This window comes from Somniosus microcephalus, chromosome 2 (genome assembly GCF_052327205.1).
Source record: "Somniosus microcephalus isolate GS21.2 chromosome 2, FLI_Smic_1.0, whole genome shotgun sequence".
NCBI lineage: Eukaryota > Metazoa > Chordata > Chondrichthyes > Squaliformes > Somniosidae > Somniosus > Somniosus microcephalus.
In genome coordinates, this window is record NC_140988.1 from 300,319,468 (window position 1) to 300,336,024 (window position 16,557).

General features: G+C 45.1%; 1 protein-coding gene across 1 annotated transcript in view; it reads right to left on the minus strand.

The window, feature by feature from the left end:
* The window catches only part of LOC147123484 (protein FAM221B-like), a 71,775-nt gene extending 70,850 nt beyond the window's left edge, over positions 1-925 (minus strand). Inside the window, exon 1 of the mRNA XM_086004604.1 lies at positions 841-925. The gene's annotated coding sequence lies outside the window, so the exon portion shown is untranslated. The remainder of the gene's footprint in view (positions 1-840) is intronic.
* Between the last annotated feature and the right edge of the window lie 15,632 nt (positions 926-16,557).

Below are 16,557 nucleotides of genomic sequence, written 5' to 3' on the forward strand. Positions count from 1 at the left end.
TTGCTGTGTCCTGCAAAACTTTGCTATTCAGAAAGGAATGGAAATGGAATCCCTTGGAGGAGGTAGGCCTGGCTGCTGTGTAGGCTGAGGAACCAGAATCTCAACATCATGAGGACCTTGACTCAGAGGAGGCTAATGTTCCAGCTGCTGCCAACATTTTCTGTGACATTTTCCACCACAATCTCCCCAATTTCGGAAAGGATCATGGCGGAAGATTCCCCCTTCCCTCCCTACCACAGGAAATCGACTATTGTTATTATCTATTAACTTTGAGCTAACAAAGCTTTTGTATAGGGAGCTCATTTTGCTTGTCCCAATAGCCACATAGAGGAAGCATTCTCTGTTGTGCTTAAGCCTGCAGTACCCAGAGTGAAGTTAGGTTAAGTAATGATTTTAATAAACAGTCACACTCAGGATGTTAACAAAGCTGCACAGTAAGAAAAAGCTCTGTCCAATTATTCATCCAGGAAACACCATCCCTGACAATATTCTCCAAGTGTGAGCATATTGTTTGTAACTGTGTTTACAAATTTATTAACAATAACACACAGAGGAAAATATCAGAGTTAGGTTGAGAACAGCTAAAGCCCAAACCACAAACCACATAAAATGTGTGGTTTCCCATTTCAAACAATATGGCGCTCAAGGCTATTGCTACCTGTGAAATACAACCTATGTTTAGCAGCTTTACAGAGAATTCTCTATGAATCAATATTTATGACTTCACCTTATGTTGTCCCTAATTCCAACTATTGCCCTTCCCTTGCCTATGCTTTTAGACCTTGCTCTCTCTCTCTTTCTCTTTTCTGCCAGCACTCTCCTTTTTCCCTTCCTTCATACCTTTGTTAAGTCTTCATTTTCAGTATTTTGATCTTGTGGAGCTAAACTGTTTTCACAGCCTCTAACAGCTGATCTGGTTGAACATATTGTAGCATCACGAGTTAGTTATGTTACCCACAAGGTGTTCTTATTTCCAGACCTTTATGACATCATTATGGTTTTTGTTAATGACTCCATAGAAACTCCCCAACTCTTCAACTATAACCCAAAAGGCAGCAACAATCTTCCAGTATCTCACTTGAGACGGCGCTGGCAGGCTTTTTGAGCAGATGTGGTGTCACAGTTCAGCCTGTTTCTGTTCGCATTCGACATCCAGATGTGTAGGCTTTCAATGGACTGAGATCTGGGCAGTAAATCTGGTTAACCTTCTCCTCACATAAGAACATTTTGTGCAGCTGAGGCATCAGTTCCACAACATCAAAATACTATCAAATGAAGCAGGTATGAATTTTAAAATCATTGCCAAGGAAAGGGAAATAATTGGAATAAGGAAGCAGCACTTAGGGCAACATCACTACACTGATAGAGAATTCTCTGTACAGCTGTTAAATGTGAGTTATACTCCATTTTTTATTTACGTATTCTTGAGATATTGGCAATACTGTCAACCTGCATTTATTGCCTATCTGTTGTTGCCTTAGGATAATGGTGGGACTTTCTCCTTGAACTGTTGCAATTATTGTGCTGATGGTGTTCCCATGGGCTTGGATAAGGAATTCTAGGATTCTGACCCAGCAATGATGAAGTAACAACATTACGGCCTAGAAATTCAGTGGCATCCCTCTTGGGGCGCTGCAGCTGAAGATCGCAGCGTAACATGCCGCAGCGCCATACGCTGCGGCACGGCGTGCTGCGGTACTGCAGGCCTTCCTCCCCTTCTTAAAGGGGAGGGGCCTGCTGCAGCGCGGGCGACAATCGCGAGTGCCGGTAAAAGAGCCCGGCACCGAGGAGAAGTGCCGGGCTCTTGGGACACAGCCGGCACTCCGTGGGGGGGGGGGCTCAGGAGGCCGGGGATGGCGGCGCGGAGAGGTGCTGGCAGGCGGCCAGCAAAAAAAATGGCCGCCCCGCACCTCAGCGCCTCTACCGCCATGGGTAGGCCCCCCTGAACCGGTCGCAAATAGCGACCGGCGTTAAAGTGGGGGGCGCTACTAAATTTCGCGATCGGGGCGGTAGCGGGGCGCTGCGCACACCGATGACATCATTGGTAGCGGCGCAGCGCTAATGGCTAGCACCGCCATTAGCGCACTGCTAAATTTATCGGGAGGCTTGGGCAGTGGCGTCCAACCCACTAAGTGCCCTCCTAAGGCGCTAACGGGTGGCGCAGCCCACTGAATTTCTAGGCCTATATGTCCAAGTCAGGATGGTGTATGACTTGGAAGGGAGCTTGTAGGTCATGGTGTTCTCATGATGTTGCTGCTCTTGCCCTTCTTAGTGGGTAGATGTCATTACAACATAAGAACATAAGAAATAGGAGCAGGAGTAGGACATTTGGCCCTTCGAGCCTGCTCTGCCATTCAATAAGATCATGGCTGATCTTCAACCTCAACTCTACCTTCCCTCACTATCCCATATCCCTTGGTTCCCTTAGTATCCAAAAATCTATCAATCTCTGTCTGCTCCAATGCTCCAACTGAGCATCCACGGCCCTCTGGGGTAGAGAATTCCAAAGATTAACAACCCTTTGAATGAAGACATTTTTCCTCATCTCAGACCTAAATGCCCGACCCCTTATTCTGAGACTGTAACCACCCTAGTTCTATCTTCCCAGCCAGGGGAAACATCCTCCCAGCATCTACCCTGTCAAGCCCCTCAAGAATTTTATATGTTTCAATGAGATCACCTCTCATTCTTCTAAACTTTAGGGAATATAGGACTAGTCTACTCAATCTCTCCTCATAGGACAATCCCCCCATCCCAGGAATCAGTCCAGTGAACCTTCATTGCACTCCCTCGAAGGGAAGTATATCCTTCCTTAGATAAGGAGACCAAAACTGTGCACAATACTCCAGGTGTGGTCCCAGCAAGGTCCTATATAATTGCAGTAAGACTTCTTTACTCTTATACTCCAATCCTTTTGAAATAAAAGCGAACATACCATTTGCTTTCCTAATTGCATGCTGTGTTTTCTGACACTGTTCCCATGTTAGCTGACATTGCTAACGGCTCACTCTCCTTAAGTACTGTTCCCCTACCTTCAAATCTGCCATCATCACCCCTCTCCTCAAAAAAATAACCCTTGACCCCTCTGTCCTTGCAAACTAGTGCCCCATCTCCAACCTCCCTTTCCTCTCAAAAGTCCTTGAACGTGTTGTTGGTCCCAAATCCGGGGCCATCTTTCCTGGAACTCCATGTTTGAATCTCTCCAATCCGGTTTCCGCCCCTGCCACAGAACCGAAACGGCTATCATCAAAGTCACAAATTACATCCTTTGTGACTGTGACAAAGGTAAACTATCCCTCCTTGTCCTTCTCGACCTGTCTGCAGCCTTTGACATGGTTGACCACTCCATTCTCCTCCAATGCCTCTCCACCATCGTCCAGCTAGATGGGGCTGCACTCGCCTGGTTCCATTCTTATCTATCTAATCGTAGCCAGAAAATCACCTGCAATGACTTCTCTTCCCACTCCCGCATCGTTACCTCTGGGGTCCCCCAAGGATCTATCCTTGGCCCCCTCCTATTTCTCATCTATATGCTGCCCCTTGGCAACATCATCCGAAAACACAGCGTCTGTTTCCACATGTATGCTGACGACACCCAGCTTCTACACCCCATAATAGACTGATGAACAAGGTCAGAGAATGTGGAGTCAGGGGACAAATGGGACAAATGGACTGTTGGCTGGCTTCAGGACAGAAAGCAGAGAGTAGGAGTAAGGGGTAGCTATTCGCAGTGGCAGAAAGTGGGTAGTGGTGTTCCACAAGGATCAGTGCTGGGACCTCAGCTGTTCACAATTTACATTAACAATTTAGACTTAGGAATAAAAAACAAACACAATTTCTAAATTTGTGGATGACACCAAATTGCGGTGGGGTGGGGGTGGGGGGGATAGTCATAGAGTCATAGAGTTATACAGCACAGAAAGAGACCCTTTGGCCCATCTTGTCCGCGCCGGCCATCAAGCCCTGTCTATTCTAATCCCATTTTCCAGCACTTGGTCCGTAGCCTTGTAGGCTATGGCGTTTCAAGTGCTCATCCAAATGCTTCCTGAATGTTGTGAGGGTTTCTGCCTCTACCACCCTTTCAGGCAGTGAGTTCCAGATTCCAACCACCCTCTGGGTGAAAAAGTTCTTCCTCAAATCCCCTCTAAACCTCCTTCCCATTATCTTGAAACTATACCCCCTGGTTATTGACCCCTCTACTAAGGGGAAAAGTTCCTTTCTATCTACCCTATCTATGCCCCTCGTAATTTTGTTCACCTCAATCAGGTCCCCCCTCAGCCTTCTCTGCTCTAAGGAAAACAACCCCAGCCTGTCCAGTCTCTCTTCATAGCTGAAACACTCCAGCCCAGGTAACATCCTGGTGAATCTCCTCTGCACCCTCTCCAATGCAATCACACCCTTCCTCTAGTGTGGTGACTAGAACTGCACACAGTATTCCAGCTGTGGCCCAACTAGCGTTTTGTACAGCTCCATCATAACCTCCCTGCTCTTATATTCTATGCCTCGGCTAATGAAGGCAAGTATCCCATATGCCTTTTTAGCCACCTTATCTACCTGTCCTGCTGCCTTCAGGGATCTATGAACATGCACACCAAGGTCCCTCTGATCCTTTGTCCTTCCTAGGATCCTACCATTCATTGTGTATTCCCTTGCCTTGTTTGTCCTCCCAAAATGCATCACCTCACACTTTTCAGGGTTACATTCCATTTAAGAACACAAGAACATAAGAAATAGGAGCAGGAGTAGGCCAATCGGCCCCTCGAGCCTGCTCCGCCATTCAATAAGATCATGGCTGATCTGATCCTAACCGCCAATCCACTATCACAGAACCATCTCCTGAATCTAACAGAATTAGACACACGAAATAGGAGCAGGATCAGGCTACACGGCCCCTGGGCCTGCTCCGCTACCCACAGGGCCATGACCGATCCGAACCTAGACTCATGTCCAAATTCCTGCCCGCTCCCCGTAACCTTTAATTCCCTTTACTTCTAGGAAACTGTCTATTTCTGTTTTAAATTTATGTAATGATGTAGCTTCTACAGCTTTTTGGGGCAGCATATTCCATGGACCTACCACCCTCTGAGTGAAGTAGTTCCTCCTCATCTCAGTTTTGAAAGAGCAGCCCCTTATTCTAAGACTATGCCCCCTAGTTCTAGTTTCACCCATCATCGGGAACATCTTCCCCGCATCCACCCGATCCAACCCCTTCACAATCTTATATGTTTCAATAAGATCGCCTCTCATTCTTCTGAACTCCAATGAGTAGAGTCCCAATCTACTCAACCCCTCCTCATATGTCCATCCCCTCATCCCTGGGATTAACCGAGTGAACCTTCTTTGTACTGACTCGAGAGCAAGTATGTCCTTTCTTAAGTATGGACACCAAAACTGTACGCAGTATTCCAGGTGCGGTCTCACCAATACCTTGTACAACTGAAGCAATACCTCCCTATTTTTATATTCTATCCCCCAAGCAATGAAAGCCAACATTCCATTGGCCTTCTTAATCACTTGCTGCACCTGCATACTAACCTTTTGAGTTTCGTGCACCAGGACCCCCAGATCCCTTTGTACTTCAGTACTTTCCAGTTTCTTGCCATTAAGATAATAACTTGCTCTACAATTTTTCCTGCCAAAGTGCATAACCTCACACTTTCCAGTATTGTATTCCATCTGCCAAATCTCAGCCCACTTACTTAGCCTGTCTATGTCCCCTTGCAGGTTTTTTATGTCCTCCTCACTCACTACTTTCCCTCCCATCTTAGTATCATCTGCAAACTTTGATATGTTACACTCGGTCCCCTCCTCCAAATCGTTAATATAGATTGTAAAGAGTTGGGGACCCAGCACTGACCCCTGCGGAACACCACTAGTTACTGATTGCCAGTCTGAGAATGAACCATTTATCCCAACTCTCTGCCTTCTGTTAGATAGCCAATCCTCTATCCATGCCAGAATATTACCCCCAATCCCGTGATTTTTTATCTTAAGCAATAATCTTTTGTGTGGCACCTTGTCAAATGCCTTTTGGAAGTCTAAATACACTACGTCCACTGGTTCCCCTTTATCCACCCTATACGTTACTTCCTCAAAGAACTCCAGCAAATTTGTCAAACATGACTTCCCCTTCATAAAACCATGCTGACTTTGTCCTATTAAATTATGATTATCCAAACGTCCTGTTACTGTCTCCTTAATAATGGACTGCAAAATTTTACCTACCACAGATGTTAGGCTAACCGGTCTATAGATTCCAGCCTTCTGTCTACTGCCCTTTTTAAATAAGGGTGTTACATTAGCAGTTTTCCAGTCTGCTGGGACCTTTGCTGAGTCCAGGGAGTTTTGGAAAATTATTACCAATGCATCCACAATCCCTACCGCCACTTCCCTCAAGACCCTAGGATGTAAGCCATCAGGTCCAGGTGATTTATCCGCCTTGAGTCCCATTATTTTACCGAGTGCCACTTCCTTAGTGATTTTGATCGTGTTTAGCTCCTCCCCCCCTTTAGCCCCCTGTTTGTCCAGTGTTGGGATATTCTTAGTGTCTTCTACTGTAAAGACTGATGTAAAATATTCATTCAGTGTTTTTGCCATCTCCATATTGCCCACCATTAATTTCCCGGTCTCATCCTCTAAGGGACCAACATTTACTTTAGCCACCCTTTTTCTTTTTATATAACTATAAAAACTCTTACTATCTGTTTTTATATTTTTTGCTAATTTACTTTCATAATCTATCTTCCCTTTCTTAATCAATCTTTTTGTTATTTTTTGCTGTCTTTTAAAGTTTTCCCAATCCTCTATCCTCCCACTAGATTTGGCTACCTTATATGCCCTTGTTTTTAGTCGAATACTATCCTTAATTTCTTTACTTAGCCACGGATGGCTGTCTTTTCTTTTACACACTTTTCTTCTCAGTGGAATATATATTTTTTGGAAGTTGTAAAATAACTCCTTAAATGTACACCACTGATCATGTATCGTCTTACCCTTTAATCTATTTTCCCAATCCACTCTACTCAATTCCGCTCTCATACCTTCATAGTCTCCTTTATTCAAGCTTAGCACGCTTGTTTGAGATCCAACCTTCTCACCCTCTAATTGAATATGGAATTCAACCATGTTATGGTCACTCATTCCAAGGGGATCCTTTACTAGGACATTTTTAATTAATCCCGTCTCGTTACACAGGACCAGATCTAAGGTTGCTTGCCCCCTGGTCGGTTCAGTTACATACTGCTCAAGAAACCCATCCCTAATACACTCAATGAACTCATCCTCAAGGCAGCCCTGCCCAATTTGATTTGTCCAATTAATATGATAGTTAAAATCCCCCATAATTATAGATGCTCCCTTATTACAAGCCTCAACTATTTCCTGATTGATACTCAGTCCAACGGAGTTGCCACTGTTCGGAGGCCTATAGACTACGCCCACTAGTGCTTTTTTCCCCTTATTATTCCTTACCTCCACCCAAACTGTTTCATTATCCAGATCTTTTGACCCAATATCATTTCTCTGTATTACAGTGATTCCTTCCTTTATTAACATAGCCACCCCACCTCCCCTTCCTTCCTGCCTGTCCTTCCTGATCGTTAAATAACCTGGTATGTTTAGTTCCCAGGCATTGTCACCCTGCAGCCATGTTTCTGTAATGGCCACAAGATCATACCCATATGTAGTTATTTGTGCCATTAGCTCGTCTATTTTGTTACGAATGCTACGTGCATTCAGATAGAGAACTTTCAAAGATGTTTTGTGACACTTAGTTCCTGCTTTTGCCCTTTTTATTACTTTACCTTTTACTCCATACCTTCTGCCCCTTCCTGACACGCTCTGGTTTTTAATTTCCCCACTGCTACCTAAGTCTATGACCTTCTCTGTTGTCATTTTTATTATTTGCTCTCTAGGAACCTCCCCACTGTTCTGCCCATCTAACCATCCCGTCTATATCGTCCTGTAGCCTGAGGCTTCCCTCCTCGCTATTTACCATTCCACCAATTTTCGTGTCATCTGTGAACTTACTGATCATACCTCCTACATTCATATCTAAATCATTAATGTACACTACAAACAGCAAAGGACCCAGCACCGATCCCTGTGGTACACCACTGAACACAGGCTTCCAGTCACAAAAACAACCTTCGACCATCACCCTCTGCCTCCTGCCACTAAGCCAATTTTGGATCCAATGTGCCAAATTACCCTGGATCCCATGGGCTCTTACCTTCTTGACCAGTCTCCCATGTGGAACTTTGCCAAAATCCTTAATGAAGACTACATCAACTGCACTACCCTCATCCACACACCTAGTCACCCCTTCGAAAAATTCTATCAAATTGGGCAGACATGATCTCCCCCTGACAAAGCCATACTGACTATCCCTGATTAATCCCTGCCTCTCCAAGTGTAGACTAATTCTGTCCCTCAGAATTTTTTCCAATAATTTCCCTACCACTGATGTTAGGCTCACTGGCCTGTAATTCCCTGGTTTATCCCTACTACCCTTCTTCAACAAAGGTACTACGTTATCTGTTCTCCAGTCCTCTGGCCCCTCCCCTGTGGCCAGAGAGGTTCTGAAAATTTGTGTCAGAGCCCCTGCAATCTCCTCCCTTGCCTCACACAGTAGCCTGGGATACGTCCTGTCAGGGCCTGGGGATTTCTCCACTTTTAAGCCCACTAAAACCGCTAGTACCTCCTCCGTCTCAATACTAATTTGTTCAAGTATATCACAATCCCCCTGCCTGATTTCTATGCCTACATCACCCTTCTCCATAGTGAACACAGATACAAAATATTCATTTAAAACCTCAACTACATCTTCTGGCTCTACACACAGATTGCCAATTTGGTCCCTAATGGGCCCTAATCTTTCCCTGGTTATCCTCTTGCCCTTAATATACTTATAAAACATCTTGGGATTTTCCTTTATTTTGCCCACCAGTGTTTTCTCATGCCCCCTCTTCGCTCTCCTAATTTCTTTTTTAAGTACCCCCTGCACTTCCTATACTCCTCTAGGCCTTCCACTGTTTTTAGTCCTTTGTATCTGCCAAAAGCCTCCCTTTTTTCCTAATCCATTCTATTATATCCCTTGACATCCAGGGCTCCCTGGGCTTGTTGGTCCCACCCCTGACCTTTACGGGAACATTTTGGCATTGTACTCTCTCTATTTCCTTTCTGAAAGACTCCATTGCTCTGATGTGGATTTTCCTACAAGTAGCTGATCCCAGTCCATTTTGGCCAGATCCTGCCTTATCATATTAAAATTGGCCTTCCCCCAATTTAGAACCTTTATTTCTGGTCCATCTTTGTCCTTTTCCATGACTATCTTAAATCTCACCGAATTATGTTCACTGTCACCAAAATGCTCTCCTACTAACACATCGACCACTTGTCCGGCAACATTCCCTAGAATTAGGTCCAGTACCGCCCCCTCTCTTGTAGGACTTTCTACATGGTGGCTCAAAAAGCTCTCCTGGATGCACTTTAAGAATTCTGCACCCTCTAAGCCTCTAAGTCAATACTGAGGAGGACTGCAACAAGTTACAGGAGGACATTAATAAACTTGCAGAATGGCCATATAATTGGCAAATTAAGTTCAACACAGATAAATGCAAGGTATTACATTTTGGTAGGAAGAATAGGGAGGTCACTTATCACTTGGAGGGTGCGAGTCTAGGTGAGGTAGAGGAACAAAGGGATCTAGGAGTATAAATACACAAATCACTAAAAGTTGTGATGCAGGTTAGCAAGGTCATAAAAAAGCAAATCAAGCACTCAGGTTTATTTCTAGAGGGATAGAATTGAAAAGTAGGGAAGTTATGCTAAACCTGCATCGAACCTTGGTTAGACCACACTTGGAGTACTGCGTACAGTTCTGGTCACCATATTATGAAAAGGATATAGAGGCAATGGAGAGGGTGCAGAGAAGATTTACAAGGATGATACCAGAAATGAGAGGGTATACATATCAGGAAAGGATGAACAGGCTGGGTCTCTTTTCTCTTGAAAAAAGAAGGCTGAAGGGTGACCTAATAGAGGTCTTTAAAATTATGAAAAATTTTGATAAAGTGGATAGAGAGAGAATGTTACCACTTGTGGGGAAGAGCATAACTAGAGGCCATCAATATAAGATATTCACCAAGAAATCCAATAGGGAATTCAGGAGAAACTTATTTACCCAAAGGGTAGTGAGAATGTGGAACTCGCTACCACAGGGAGTGGTTGAAGCAAATAGTATAGTTGCATTTAAGGGGAGGCTAGTCAAGCATATGAGGGAAAAGGAAATAGAGAGCTATGCTGATAGATTTAGATGAGGAAAGACGGGAGGAGGCTCGTGTGGAGCATAAACGCTGGCATGGACTGGTTGGGCTGAATGGAAGACAGATTGAGCTTTATGCAGGTTAACATAAGAACATAAGAACATAAGAAATAGGAGCAGGAGTAGGCCATACGGCCCCTCGGGCCTGCTCCGCCATTCAATAGGATCATGGCTGATCTGAATCTAGACTCACGTCCACTTCCCTGCCCTCTCCCCGTAACCCCTAATTCCCTTATCTGCTAGGAAAATGTCTATCTCCATTTTAAATTTATTTAATGTTGCAGCTTCCACAGCTCTCTGGGGTAGCAAATTCCATAGATTTACTACCCTCTGAGTGAAGAAGTTTCTCCTCATCTCAGTTTTGAAAGGGCAGCCCCTTATTCTAAGATTATGCCCCCTAGTTCTAGTCTCACCCATCAGTGGAAACATCCTCACCGCATCCACCCGATCAAGCCCCCTCACAATCTTATATGTTTCGATAAGATCGCCTCTCATTCTTCTGAACTCCAATGAGTAGAGTCCCAACCTACTCAACCTTTCCTCATACGTCAACCCCCTCATCTCTGGAATCAACCGAGTGAACCTTCTCTGAACCGCCTCGAGAGCAAGTATATCTTTTCTTAAATATGGAAACCAAAACTGCACGCAGTATTCCAGATGTGGCCTCACCAATACCCTGTATAACTGCAGCAAGACTTTCCTGTTTTTATACTCCATCCCCCTTGCAATAAAAGCCAAGATTCCATTGGCCTTCCTGATCACCTGCTGCACCTGCATACTAACTTTTTGTGTTTCATGCACCAGGACCCCCAGATCCCTTTGTACTGTAGCACTTTGCAGTTTCTCTCCATTTAGATAATAACTTGCTCTTTGATTTTTTCTGCCAAAGTGCACAACCTCACACTTTCCAACATTATATTGCATCTGCCAAATCTCTGCCCACTCACTTAGCCTGTCTATGTCCTTTTGCAGGTTTTTTATGTCCTCCTCACTCACTGCTTTCCCTCCCATCTTTGTATCGTCAGCAAACTTGGATATGTTGCACTCGGTCCCTTCCTCCAAATCGTTAATATAGATTGTAAAGAGTTGGGGTCCCAGCACTGACCCCTGCGGAACACCACTAGTTACTGATTGCCAGCCCGAGAATGAACCATTTACCCCAACTCTTTGTTTCCTGTTAGATAGCCAATCTTCCACCCATGCCAGTATATTACCCCCAATCCTGTGATTTTTTATCTTGATCAGTAATCTTTTGTGTGGAACCTTGTCAAATGCCTTTTGGAAGTCCAAATACACTACATCCACTGGTTCCCCTTTATCCACCCTGTATGTTACATCCTCAAAGAATTCGAGCAAATTTGTCAAACATGACTTCCCCTTCGTAAAACCATGTTGACTCTGTCCTATTAAATTATGTTTGTCCAAATGCTCTGTTACTGTTTCCTTAATAATGGACTCCAACATTTTGCCAACCACAGATGTTAGGCTAACTGGTCTATAGTTTCCAGCTTTTTGTCTACTTCCCTTCTTAAATAAGGGTGTTACATTAGCAGTTTTCCAATCTGCCGGGACCTTTCCTGAGTCCAGGGAGTTCTGGAAAATGATCACCAATGCATCCACAATCCCTACCGCCACTTCTCTCAAGACCCTAGGATGTAGGCCATCAGGTACGGGGGATTTATCCGCCTTAAGTCCCATTATTTTACTGAGTACCATCTCCTTAGTGATTTTAATCATGTTTAACTCCTCCCCCCCCCATTGCCCCCTGTTTGTCCAGTGTTGGGATATTTTTAGTGTCCTCTACTGTAAAGACTGATACAAAATATTTGTTCAGCGTCTTTGCCATCTCCATGTTCCCCACCACTAGTTTCCCGGTCCCATCCTCTAAGGGACCAACGTTCACTTTAGCCACCCTTTTTCTTTTTATATAGTTGTAGAAACTCTTGCTATCTGTTTTTATATATTTTGCTAGTTTACTTTCATAATCTATCTTCCCTTTCTTAATTAATCTTTTAGTTATTGTTTGCTGGCTTTTAAATGCTTCCCAATCTTCTATCCTCCCACTAGATTTGGCTACTTTATATGCCCTTGTTTTCAGTTGAATACTATCCTTTATTACTTTACTAAGCCACGGATAGCTGTCTTTTCTTTTACTCCCCTTTTTCCTCAGTGGAATATATTTATCTTGAAAGATGTGAAATAGCTCCTTGAATGTAGACTACTGCTCTTGTACCGTCGTACACTTTAATCTGTTTTCCCAGTCCAATTTAGTCAATTCTACTCTCATGCCTTCATTGTCTCCTTTATTTAAGCTTAGTACGCTAGGTTGAGATCCAACTCTTTCACCCTCAAACTGAATTTGGAATTCAACCATATTATGGTCACTCATTCCAAGGGGATCCTTTACTAGGACATTTTTTATTAATCCTGTCTCATTACACAGGACCAGATCTAAGATTGCCTGCCCCCTGGTTGGTTCAGTTACGTACTGCTCAAGGAACCCATCCCTAATACACTCTATGAACTCTTCCTCAATGCTGCCATGCCCAATTTGATTAGTCCAGTCAATATGAAAGTTAAAATCCCCCATGATTATAGCTGTTCCCTTATTACAAGCCCCAACTATTTCCTGATTTATACTCCGACCAACAGAGTTGCAACTGTTAGGAGGCCTATAGACTACGCCCACTAGTGACTTTTTCCCCTTATTATTCCTTATCTCCACCCAAACTGTTTCACTATCCTGATCCTTTGACCCAATATCATTTCTGACTATTGCAGTGATTCCATCCTTGATTAACATAGCAACCCCACCTCACTTTTGTTGTGTCTGTGTATAATAAGACACAGACTGCAGGAGAATGGTGCAACAGGTGTTTACTCAACGTGGCTCACACTGGAACTGATCTGTACAGATTACTACTCAGTGCTATATACAGGTGTGGTCACTGCCGGTACTGCAGTATACATGAGCTGTAAAAGATAGTTCCCCCCTTAAAGGTATATACATTACAATTCCTCCTCTTTTAGATTAACAGTACCATAACACTCATTTAACAATTAAATATCAAACTAATTACAATTAACACTTTTAACATGCAACATTAGCTGAAAATAGTCTATTTATATATTCAGTCTTTGGGGAGGCTTCCTGATCCTTTCTGGATAGCGCCTTTCCCGAGTGTCTTGCTCTTGGTGCGGAGGCGATTCTGGCCCCCTGTCATCAGTTGGTTCATCAGCTTCCAATGCTACTGTTTCTGGGGTAGATGTGACCTGTACGTCGGGTTCATCACCAGGTACGTATGGGCGAGGCATGGGGTTGACTTGTTCCTGTGACTCTAGGATCTGGTCAGCATGGCGTCTCACAATGCTCTCCCCAACGTCCACTGTGTACATTAGTGGGCCCTGCCGTGTGCATATCGTTCCTGGCTGCCATTTTTCTGTTCGGTAGTCGCGGGCCAAGACTGGTTGCCCTACAATGAAGCTCCTTGTTGGCTTCTCATGGATGTGCTGGAATTGCTTACTCTCAACATCTCTTCATATGTTTGGTCTGAGCAAATCCAGGCGAGATCTTAACCTTCGGTTAAAGAACAACATGGCTGGGGCCTGGTTGGTGACTGCATGTGTCGCATTCCGGTAGGCAAACAGGAAATTGTCCACCTTGTGCTGCAGCGGAATGTTGTCATTGCACATAGCCTTTATTGCCTTCTTAAAGGTTTGTACGAACCTCTCAGCCAATCCATTTATGGCTGGATGATACGGGGCGGATGTGTAATGCCTTACCCCATTCTTTTTCAAGAACCTCCGGAACTCTTTGGACACAAACTGTGGTCCATTATCAGAGCAAATCTGTTCTGGCGAGCCATTCCTGGCAAAAATGGTCCATAGGACTGCAATAGTTTTCTCCGTGGTGGTGGAGGACATTTTGATGACCTCAGGCCATTTCGAGTGCGCATCCATGGCTATTAAAAACATTGAGTCCATGAATGGACCAGCAAAATCAATATGCACCCGTTGCCATGGAGATGAGGGCCACTCCCATGGGTGTAGAGGGGCCTGTGGTGGTGCATTTTGGACTTTCTGGCATCCTGAGCAACTCTTGGTCAGGCCCTCGATTTGTTTATCGATTCCCGGCCACCACACATAAGCCCTGGCTAGGCTTTTCATTTTTACCCCTCCCAGATGACCCTCATGAAGCTCATTGAGCACTCTATCCCTTAACTTGGGTGGAATTACCACTCGGGATCCACACATCAAGGTCCCCCGGCACACTGACAGCTGTTCTCTCCTTGTCGAGAATGCTGGCAACAGTGAGTCGCCATGTGCTGGCCATCCCTTCACCGTCAAATCATATACCCGAGACAGTGTCGGGTCATTTCGGGTTTCCTTTTCGGTACAAGCGTTAGTTACCGGTAGGTATTCAACTATAGTCGAATAAAATATTTCGACAGGATCCACTGCTGGTGCTTCCTCCGCAGTAGGCAGTGGCAGGCGTGATAGCCCATCAGCATTTCCATGCTGTTTCGTGCCCTTATATTCAATCTCATAGTGGTGCGCCCCTAGAAAAAGTGACCATCTTTGTAGTCGTTGCGCAGTCATCACCGGAACTCCCTTCTTCGGATTAAAAATGGAGACAAGAGGCTGGTGATCAGTCAGCAAGGTGAATTTCTGCCCGTGCAGAGAGTGATTGAACTTTTTCACTCCCCACACTAGGCTGAGGGCCTCCCTGTCAATCTGGGCGTAGTTACGCTCGGCTGAGGTTAGTGATCGTGACGCAAAGGCTATTGGCCTCTCTGAGCCATCCGAGAATTTGTGCGACAGCACCGCTCCAATGCCGTAGGGTGACGCATCACATGCCAACCGAATTGGTAATGCTGGGTTGTAATGGGCCAATACCTCTTTCGATGTGATTAGTGTTTTGCTCTTCTGGAAATCTCGTCTACATTCGTCACTCCACTTCCATGGCACCCCAGTTTGCAGTAGGGTGTTCAGTGGGTGTAGTATTGTAGACAAGTTTGGCAAGAACTTATGGTAGTAGTTTACCAGCCCGAGGAACGACCTCAGTTGTGACACATTTTCCGGTGCTGGAGCCTTGACTACTGTCTCAATCTTCTCTGGGGACTTATGTAACCCCTCTTTATCGATAACGTGGCCACAATACTGTTGTGTATGTACCTTTAAGAGAAGAACTGATTCTATACTGCAGTACCGGCAGTGACCACCCCTGTACATAAAGCCATAGCAGGCTCCCTCTGTTCAGTAAATACCTGTTATTATTGTTCTCCTGCAGTCCGTGTATTATTGATACTCGGACACTACACTGGCGACGAACAGGTTCGAACTCACCTGCAGTACTGCATCACCTCGCGGGGATCTTTCCCTGAGAAGAAGCTTCTTGGAGGTCGAAGTCAGAGCAACGGGCGTCGACCGCGGGCAACCACCCAAGGATCCATCGGAGTTCGGAGAGTTGCAGGAGAGGCTGTGGAGAGCTGGGCTTGGCTCCCCAGTCAAGGTGTTCCAGCAAATCGTGCTGGTAGCGGGTAGTGTGCTGACCCTTCCGGACTGCGGCGGGCTCGAGCTCGATCGAGCGGCTCTGCAAAGGGGCCGTGCAGCATCATCGGAAGGAAAAGAGAGAGAGGGTGGAGCGCACAGGGCGCGGTCGGTGCTCAAGAACTGGGCAGCATAGCGAAAATAAAATGAGGGGAAAGAAAGTGAGACGCGTCGAAGCCGCGGGTCGCCGCCATTACCCTGTAGAACGCTAGGAGCAGCGTGGCAGTGAGGGGAAGAAGGAAAAGCGCGGGAGGCGCCATTTTATTCCATTGGGGAAGAAGAAAAAGCGCGGGAGGTGCCATTTTAAATCACCCAAGATGCCGAAAAGTGGCAGTATCACTGCTTTCGACAATGAGGTAGAAGACTGGACCACGTATGTGGAAAGAATTGAAGTGTACTGCAAGGCAAATGAGGTGGCCGATGGAAAGAAGGCGTCGGTATTATTAAATTTGATGGGCGCGAGAACGTACGGCCTATTGCGGAATTTAATTACCCCAGCTAAACCAATGGAGAAAAGTTTTGAAGAGATTGTTAATATCTTACAGGAACACCTAAACCCTACACCGCTGCTGATAGCAGAAAGATTCAAGTTCCATAAAAGAAACCAGCACAAAGATGAGAGCAATGCTGACTATCTTACGGAACTACGCAAGTTATCGAAGCACTGCCAGTTCGGAGCAGGA